The sequence below is a fragment of the Apaloderma vittatum genome, unplaced genomic scaffold, assembly GCF_000703405.1.
Source record: "Apaloderma vittatum isolate BGI_N311 unplaced genomic scaffold, ASM70340v1 scaffold33065, whole genome shotgun sequence".
Classification (NCBI taxonomy): domain Eukaryota; kingdom Metazoa; phylum Chordata; class Aves; order Trogoniformes; family Trogonidae; genus Apaloderma; species Apaloderma vittatum.
Genome location: NW_009718255.1, coordinates 1 through 9,044, shown reverse-complemented (window position 1 = coordinate 9,044; position 9,044 = coordinate 1). Strand labels below are relative to the sequence as shown.

General features: G+C 48.6%; 1 long non-coding RNA gene across 1 annotated transcript in view; it reads right to left on the bottom strand.

Moving 5' to 3' along the window:
• The window catches only part of LOC104274533, a 4,590-nt gene extending 774 nt beyond the window's left edge, over positions 1-3,816 (bottom strand). Inside the window, exons 1-2 of the long non-coding RNA XR_717825.1 lie at positions 3,719-3,816; positions 797-871 (exon numbers count right to left, since the gene is read on the bottom strand). This is a non-coding gene — a long non-coding RNA (uncharacterized LOC104274533). The remainder of the gene's footprint in view (positions 1-796; positions 872-3,718) is intronic.
• Positions 3,817-9,044: the final 5,228 nt, after the last annotated feature.

The window sequence follows — 9,044 nt, the reverse complement described above, 5'->3', positions numbered from 1 at the left end:
CCGAGCCCCCGGGGACCTCCCCTGGGCTTCGCTCCGCGCCCGAGCTCCCAGCCCCGGGATCCCCACCTGGGGTCAGCTTCCCGCTGCCCCCGACGGGCCGGGGGGCCCAGGCGATGTCCGAGAGGCTCCGAACACCCTCAGAAACCCGGGCCTTCTGTTTTCCTCACTCAGCACCCCACCTAAGGCCGTGGGTATTTCTCTAGGCTCTGCTGCCCACCCCAGGAGGACACCTCTGGAGAGTGACTCCTGCTTCACCTCAGGACTCTACAATGGGGACACCCTGGACACCCCAATCTCAGGGGGATCCCCCCAGACCACCGCAGGAAGCCTGGCAGCAAGTTGAGGCTGCAGATGAGGGACATCTCACTCGAGCCGCTTCCAGCAGTTGAACAACGTTTACACTCAGCCAAAAGGAACAACCACTGCTAGGAACCCACTGTGGCAAACCAGTTAATCCTCGGCCTAAGCAGTAATCGCGTTACGGCCGAGCCACCGCGTAAAAAACACAGCAGGAAGGGAGCGTGAGGGAGAGGAAGGTGGCAGGAGTCATGAGCTAACCAACTGTGCACAAACTAACGCCGGGCTCCGGTCCGAGGCACTGACAGCTAACACGGTCCCGGCTAACTGCGGCATCTGACTCGGAGAAGAGCGGCACGTCCGTGCAGTTCAGGGCATCTTCCCCCAAATCCTACCAGTTTTCTTAGAAATTAATTAAAAACATTCCGTCCCTGAAAAAGATGGATTACACACACATGAAAGTAAGAAAAACGCAAGCAAGGACACATCAGGAACTTACTGTTTGATGACAAAACGTCTACATCTGCGTAACATACTTGTGGCTAGTCAGATGTTCGGCAGATATTATGGGTATCTACAGGTAAAAAATTCAAACAATGAGTAACAGAGGCAATGAGCCAACCTAGAGACACAGCATTTTGCTGCAGAACGTTAAGTTCGGAAACGCGGGGATCTGCTGTGAGTTGGTGGATTTTATATTGTAACTGTAAGTTAAAGTCAACGAAGTGCTACAATAGCAACTTAAAACCGGGAAACATTGCGTTAAGTACTACTTGACAAATATAAATAAGTAGTATTGGTTGTTTAGGAAGTAGGAGAAGTTAAAATCTACAAAAAGTCATGCAGTGCAGTAATTGAAAATAGCCCTTTTTGTTGGCCTACACAAAATTCTGTGCTTTCAGTGCATCATTTAAAATGATAAATTCTAGAGTGGCCTTGTTTCAGTCTGATTTTGTGAAGTGTTCACTGCTTTCACTGTCTCTGTTTGTAACGCCAAACCTCAGATGCCCCGAGAAGGATTTCCCCAGCTGGTGAAAACCCTTTTTTTCGGCCTGCACTCCCTGGGGCTGCCGGGTCAGCAGAAGCGCGAAGACTCTCCAAAGCAGTGAAACAATTCCCAAAATGTTTGTCTGCATGGACAGAACCCAGCGCGAGGCTCTCTCCAAGTGCCCCATCAACTCAGTTTCCCATTTAAAGCCCCAGAGCATCGAAGGCAGGGCAGATCTCCAGCTGTACGAATACTCAACGTCCCACGTGCGGGTCCTGGGCTTGGTGCCCCGGCTCCCGCTCGCGGGATCCAGCCCCGGGAGAGCCACGGGGCAGCCCTGGATAAGGGGGGGACTATGAGGGATCCCCTCGCAGAGGGGACCTCGGGTCTGGCTGGAGGGAGCCAGGAGATGCTCGGGTGCAGGGAAACAGGCTGGGACACACGACACAAAAGGGATCTGTGCCATCACAAACGGCTGCTGTGCTCAGAAAGGCTTCTTTTGGCTGAGGGGTACTGAGGCTGACCTGCTGCTCCGCACAAGAACGGGGAGGATTCCTCTGAACTAAGATTGTTTACGGGGCTCGGTGCTGGTTTTTCCACCCTCTCCTCCCCTAGTAGCAACTCCACACAACATCGCCACCTTGGACAGAAATGTGCTTCAAGCATAATGAAGCTTCTCATACCATGTTTTCCTACTGCTGCAGGACAGGCTGGTGCACCCGACTGTGTAGAAGCATCAGGGACAGGGCTGTCGGAACAGACCAAGGACCTTCAGCACCGCTCCGTGAAGATGAAGGGCCAGATCTTAAGACTTTTGGCATGCATGCACATCGCACCGTGTGGCGTTAAATAACCCCAGCATTGCTCACATGGTATATACATATATCTGTCATATATGTATATACGGAGGTCGGGCTGCAGTGCTGTACTGAGTGTGTTATGAGGCTCCAGGGAGGATATGCATGAAATGATCAGATTCTACAACAGAAAGTTTCCCCGTAATCTGTTTGGGAAAGTGCGTGGTTATTTATACGGAGACGATTTTAAAAATTAACAATGTTTTCCTGCGGCTTGGCTTGTTCTCACGACTCTGTGGACTTACAGAGCGTACAAAGACACATCCGGATTAACTGTACGGTGCAATAAATTACCCTGTTAAGATACCTTGGGCATACAGGTGGTTGCTTGCTTAGGTGCCGCTACGCAGGGGCAGTCCCACCTTTAAACTAGCTTTTCCAAACACAGAGTAATTCTTATGCTAGTTTAAACCCATGAGCAACACGGTCATTCAGCAAACACTGCTCAAGAGCAGAAAGTGCCACCTGCTTAGCACATCTCCAGAATGAATTACAGGCACAGGACCACACCTGCAGAACACTGAAGGAAATGTTCAGTTCTCTCTCCTGTAAAAGGCATGTGTGCACTTCCCACTGAGGAGAGAGCAACCCCTGCTTGTTAGACCAGAACCGATGGGTTTGGGACACGGGCAATCCTAACTTCCTAGCATATTTCACACAAAAAAATAAAATTCGTTTTGATAAGGGGAACGAGAGCATCTTTAAAAAGCTTTTCTAGTTGCACTTTCAGCCAGATGTCCTACCCCAATGTGCCTTTTTGACGACCCAGCTCGATAAAAGCGACCGGCCGCAGCCTGTTCTGAGGCACGGCTCCAGCTGGCAGGGCTGGGGGCTGCAGCTCCCCTTCTGGCCCCTGGTTCCCTCATCTTTAGAGTGTCCCTTCTGGCTTTTCTGGGAGGACTTTTAACCACTTCTTTAGTAAAGCATTATCTGTTTATTTCTGACGTATATCCAAACAGGGCAACAACTAGGGTAGCTATTTAGAAATAAAACCAGACGTTTTAGGGACGTTTTCTCAGCCCAAGTCTGCCTACGGCAACAAGTCACCGGCCATTCCCAGGCAGAATCACAAGCTGAAACAAAGGTTTCAAAAGAGGTTTCTGCGTGGCCCACGCTCAAACGGTTTTGTTTTGCTCTTGGAAGAGGAGAGTCAGAACATGTTTAGACTGCTAAGCTCAGGCTGTTAAAAACTGTGATCCTGCAACCTCCCTGCACAAAGGGTTTACTGGCTCTCAGCAGAGTTCTGACTAAAAGGAGCTGTCGGCTTCACGGGAATAGAAATAAATAATGGGTTCTGTGTATTATCCCTTCCTCTGCACCTCTCTCTCGAGCAGAAATAAGCAGCATGGCCCATAAATGTTAAGACTGAGTCAGAAACTCTTATTATCAATTTTTTTTAGCATCACAAACGGAACCGCAGCACCTTTCGAGCACGGCTAACGGCTTTCTTGAGCGGTGCCGCGCATCTTAAAGAGAGAATGTGTAGGCCAACAAGAGGTAAAATCAAAACCCCCATGCTCATTAAAAGCACCAATTTCAAGTTGTCTGTAAGGAACAAAGCTGTAAATTAGCAAACCTGGTTGGCTGTGGCTGTTGCAGCGAAGGGAACACTTGTGGCAGATGTTGTTGCTGCAGACACAGTGGCTGGCGTAGCACCGTGCACCATGGGAACTTTCGGAAGGAAAATCATATAAGCAAACATACAGAAGAGTGTAGCAGTATGGGAACCAGAGCGACATGTGGGAGGGGAATCGAGCATGGTATTTATCGCAGCGAAAAGCCCGAGACATCATGGCCAGCGCGTGACATGCAATCACAGTGCGAAGCGGGACGGCATTCCAGGGGGAAAACAGGGGAGGAGAATGGAAGAGAAAAAAAGGGGAAAATGCTTGTTACCATCAAATCAAGAAAATCGACACAAACATTTCAATACAAAAAAAAAAAATCAACGATCTTTAAACGCCCTTATATTTACAAATTTTTGCCTTTTAAAAATTCAACCCAAATATTTACTGCGAATGAAAATTAATCCTGTCGAAGGACAGTATGCATCTACGCGGCTACAGTAAGATACAGTCTTTACTTAACACGAGGTAAGTTTCTAAACACTGGAACTCATAGTCCAATCAAAATCCACCAAGGAACAATGTGCAATTCAGAAAACCGCTCTACAAAATTAATGCCGTCTAAGTGTCCGTGTCAATTAAATCAAACAATGGCATTTAATTGACAGGTGTTAGTGCGGGGGGCTAAGGAAGATGGATTGGCACGAGAGCTATACGTTAACATCTAGCAGTGGATTTTGAGGGTCCGTGAGCTGCACCACAGGTTTAAGATAATCAAGAAACAAAGCTGGCACCTACCAACACTTGTAGCGGGTGTCATGCACAATATTGAGCCTGCCCATCATGCATTGCAACAGGAAGGTGGATTTGGAAAGGGAAAAGAATTAAAACAACCCATCACACGTGTCATTAGAAATTTCATTTGAACAAAGAAGAAAAATTGTTATTAGGGGAACAGTGGCATGTAACCGTCAGCACAATCAAACCACACGCGAGCACAGGGATCCCTCCGAGCCAGGCTCCAGCGGAGGGACGGAGCTGGCCCAGCCGGGCGCACACCTATCGCCTTCGCCCTGCCCTGGGGTAGGAGCGTGCCTAGAAAAGCTGCTTCAGCTTCACTTCAAAACTCTCTCAGTCTCAAATATTTTTGCCTTCTGGCACGCGCTTCGTAATGGTCTTTTTACTGTTTCCCTCGGATCTGAAACTCGCAGCTGCCTACAGGTACATGAGGTCCGCTCTGGCTGGGACCGTCCCCAAACCCCTGGGAACCCAGCACGTGGCGCTTCAGTCGTATCTGTGAGACCCACGGTGACGTGGGAGTGATCCCAACCGCCCTCCGGACCGTTGGCTCAATCACAGCTCAGAGGAGGGTCCGAGCAGCGAACGGCTCCCGCGCAGCTCACGGCAGCGCCTCAGAATCCTCGCTCAGTGCTTCACGCCACGAGATGTATTTTAAGCTGCTGGCGTCTGGGCTCACAACCTGCAACTGTCTTTAGGCTCCGCAAAAATAACTCAAGTGACAGCACCCGGTGAGTTCTGCCCTGCAGCGAGAGAGCCAGCCGCAGCGGGGTGTTTTTAGGAACATGATGGCATCGCTTTTTAAATATCACGGAGTCGGTAATTCCGTTGACTTTATGCAGCAAAGTGCCTTCCACTAGACTGAACTCGGAATCCTCTATTTTTGATGCCAATATTAAAGATACACTGATAATTCAGAATGCGTGTTTTTAATAAAGAATTTCCTTTTTTTTTACTTAATGAACAACATTTACTAACACCGCCAATTGTGCTTGTCGCAGCAGAAACTGAAATAAACTCTGAAACCTGGGCACAGAGATTGCGGTGGAAGGTGGAAACGTATTCCAGGAGTCTGCCAGCAGGAGCCGCGGCAACGCTGCCTCCTTGACATTAAGTGACTGTCACGGGGGTCAGGAAACTGTTTCAGCCAGCGCCAAGCACTGTGGTGGCTTGCACAACCTCAAGGGCATTTAACTAAGTGGGGGAAAAAGTCAGTCAGTGTAATTACTGCCGGGGACAAGGTTATTCTCTGTCATCACTGCCTCTGCAAGGCTACAAAGAAAAGGGCATAATCATGCTTCCTAATTACTCTTCTATTTCTGTGTCACGGAAGAGACCGGAAATATTCACACGGAAACCGGAGCTTTTCCGACTTCCCCACGAACAAATCAGGGCTGGAGCCGATGGGACCGCTTGCAAGATTGAAAAAGTGGAGCAGAATTTGGCTATGAAGTACAAAGAGTAAGTAGAACTGCTTTCTTGGCCCCTCGTGTGACATCCCTGTGGTGTTTTTGAGGTTACACAGGAGAACCTTCTGAGCTCTGCCTCTGTGCAGAAGTGCCCTATTTATAAGGCTGAATGCACTTTGTTAGATCTGGAACATTACGTCACTCCATGCAGAATTACGTCTACATACGAGTTAGACATTCAGAATGACTCTGAAATATCACCGTAAGGCTTTTCAGCTCAGAATTTAGTCTGAGTTATCATCATTAACGTTATAACCAGCGCACGCAGCTTTGAAAGGGAATTGAAGCAAATGAACTTAAGGCAGAAATGGAAATACTAGCTAGGGTGCAATAACTTGCAAATATGGAGACGTAATGCTGTATGACCCTCTTACCAGTAATAAAAATAATTTTTGCTATGACCTTAATATTCATCTTGACTTCAGAAGCTTTGACTGACTAATGAGAGTGCATGAATAATAGATGCGCAGTTTCAAATGTTCCCAGGCTTTCAGCACAAGGCAGAATTTTAATTCAAGGCTGTGCTCAGTTAGCTGATCGTAACTTCTCAACCAGATTATTTCTGCAGGGGAATAAAGCTACTCTTATCAATATCCTAGGTTTACCAGTGTTTAAAGCATTTTTATTCTCTTCTCCCTCTCGTATTATTCCCCTCAGACTATTTATTCTTTCCAATCTACCAAATCCTAGCTAAAAATATCACCCCAGGCAGCATAAGCACTCCTGCCGAGGTGAAGGGTTGGGCCTGATCTTTCCCTCCCTAACGCTCTGGAGGAGAGGGGTGTTTTTGCAGAGGCCCAGAGGACCCCAGGAAGAAGGTGCTTACACGGACAGGAAAGCACCTGTGCGCAGACCGAGTCCCAGCGCTGGGCAAGGAATTTCTCTGGCGCTGAAGCTGCAGTAACTAAATAAAACCGCAGAGGCCTCAAGCCTTTCCCCGGCTCAGCCGCCCTGCTGCGAGTCCGCACCTTGCAGGGCCAACAGGACAACAGCCCCTGGGCGTACCCTGTACACCTGACCCCTTTCTTCTGGAGGGCTGTGCTTCTGGAGGACCGCCTGGTCACCCGCTTGGCACGCACAGCCCAGGGACAGCTGTACACACACAGCGAGCCGAGCTCCACTTGTTTGAACCAGCCAACACCACAAGTGCTCCCAGCTCTTTCCTGCAACACCTCTCAGTCTGGGGGCAGCTTCCAGCAGCCCAGGTTTCTGGGAGACCTCGAGAGGGGTGCTGTGCAAAGAGGGAGCTTTATCTGAGAGCGCTGGGACGAGCACCTAAGAGCGTTTAATCATTTCAAACGCGCTGGAGTGCCAGTGTCATCCCCTGGTATGGACGATCCCTTCGCTTGCTTTCATGTGCTCTGGTGGTGTGCGGCCAGAACTAGACCTTACGATTTAGAAGAGGTATTTGGGTTTGGCTGGAACGAGGGGAAAACTCTCAGGGGTGAAGCATCAAGAGTGAGATGCCCTGCGGAGAGGAGGGTCCTGCCAAGATCCTCCATCGGGGCACACACCGACCCCGCGTAGGTTCTGCGAGTGTCCTGCCCTCCAGACCTGCTGCAACTTCCTATCCCACAGCTGAAGCGATTTTTCTGGACCTTAAAAATGTCACTTTACTTCAGAGCCCACTGAATTAACCTGCCTCTGCTCCAAAGAGAGATCTGATCTAAAATGTACTCAGTCAGTCTTTCTATAGAATCCATCAACAAGCTTTTACTAACGTATTTCAGCGGGTGCAATGCATTTTTGGAACCTAAATAAGTTATCGAAACGCACTACATCAAGCAACTGATTTTTGTGCCATTTAGATTATACGTGTTGGTTCTATGCCAGATTGAGAAGGAACGGTAAAAGCCATTATAGTGAACTCCTGGCAACACACTTGTCAAAAATGTTTAGGATAAAATCCTTTCCTTTTTTTTGGTGAAGACTGCACAGCTGTATTTTCTTTCCTCCCCTCAACTAGCCTGCATTACGATGGGCTGTCCTCACAGACTCCTTCCAATTTTCTGAGCCCAGATCCATCAGACAGCCTCCGTGCACCGCCTGGAATGACAGTGCTCTTTTACTGTGCGTTTATAGGTAAAAAACTAACTCAGATCTGTTAATTTGGGCATAAATCCACGTGACATACTAAGATGTGTAATTTTTCAAAGTGCTGTTTGTAGAACCAAAACACATATTCCAACTTTTCAGTCTCATCGCCTGGCCTCTGAAGGGATTTCTGCTTCTATAAATAGCACAGGCATCAGTTCTTCAGCAATTACACTAGGACAAGTGTAGATCTGATCACTCTCAACTAAGAACAAGCGCACCTTGGTTTTGCTTAGTCCTAAAGCAGCCCTGAGGCTTCCGCGGCAGAGGCCGGAGCCTTCATTTCTTGTGTGGGCTTAGGGGAGTGCCTGCCTGTGGCTTTTATGATCACTGTGCCAGAATAAAAATCCAAACCTTCACGTGTGTGACTCACAACAACTGTTGCTAAGCACACGAAGGCAAAGGGGTCTTACAGCGAAGAGAAACAAACACAACAGCTTCAGAGATGTTGAACGGAGAGGAGTTAATGAATGAGAGAGAAGATCTCAAATTCTGATTTGGGATGACAAAGCAGGATGCTGATTCTTTCACCCTAGGCTGGAAAACACCCACCCAGCTTCCCAGCGAAGCAGCGAGAAGCCGACGTTCCTGCAGGGAGCCCCTCCTCTGCCCGGCAGCCCCGCGGGCTGATGGAGAGGGGCTGCCCGTGCCCACCACGCCAACACCGCTAGGTGTTTGCCTCCAGGAACAAAGGGTTAACCTCCTATCGTGGTTTTTTTCCAGAATTTCCCCTTCTCCCTCCCCGGAAAAAGGCAAACGAGAAGGACTTACCTGGTGGGAGAAAGGCTGTATGCTGCTGTAACTGCATGTTGGCAAGAGCTTGCTGGTATTGGAAAATACCAGTGTTAAAGACTGCGGTGGCACCATTGGTTTTTTCAAGCGCAGGCCTCTTTGGTAACGGGGGAAGTACAGCTTGAGGAATTCCCTGAATGGTGGATGGGTATAAAAATAAAGTCCAGTAAAAAAAATAAAAAAA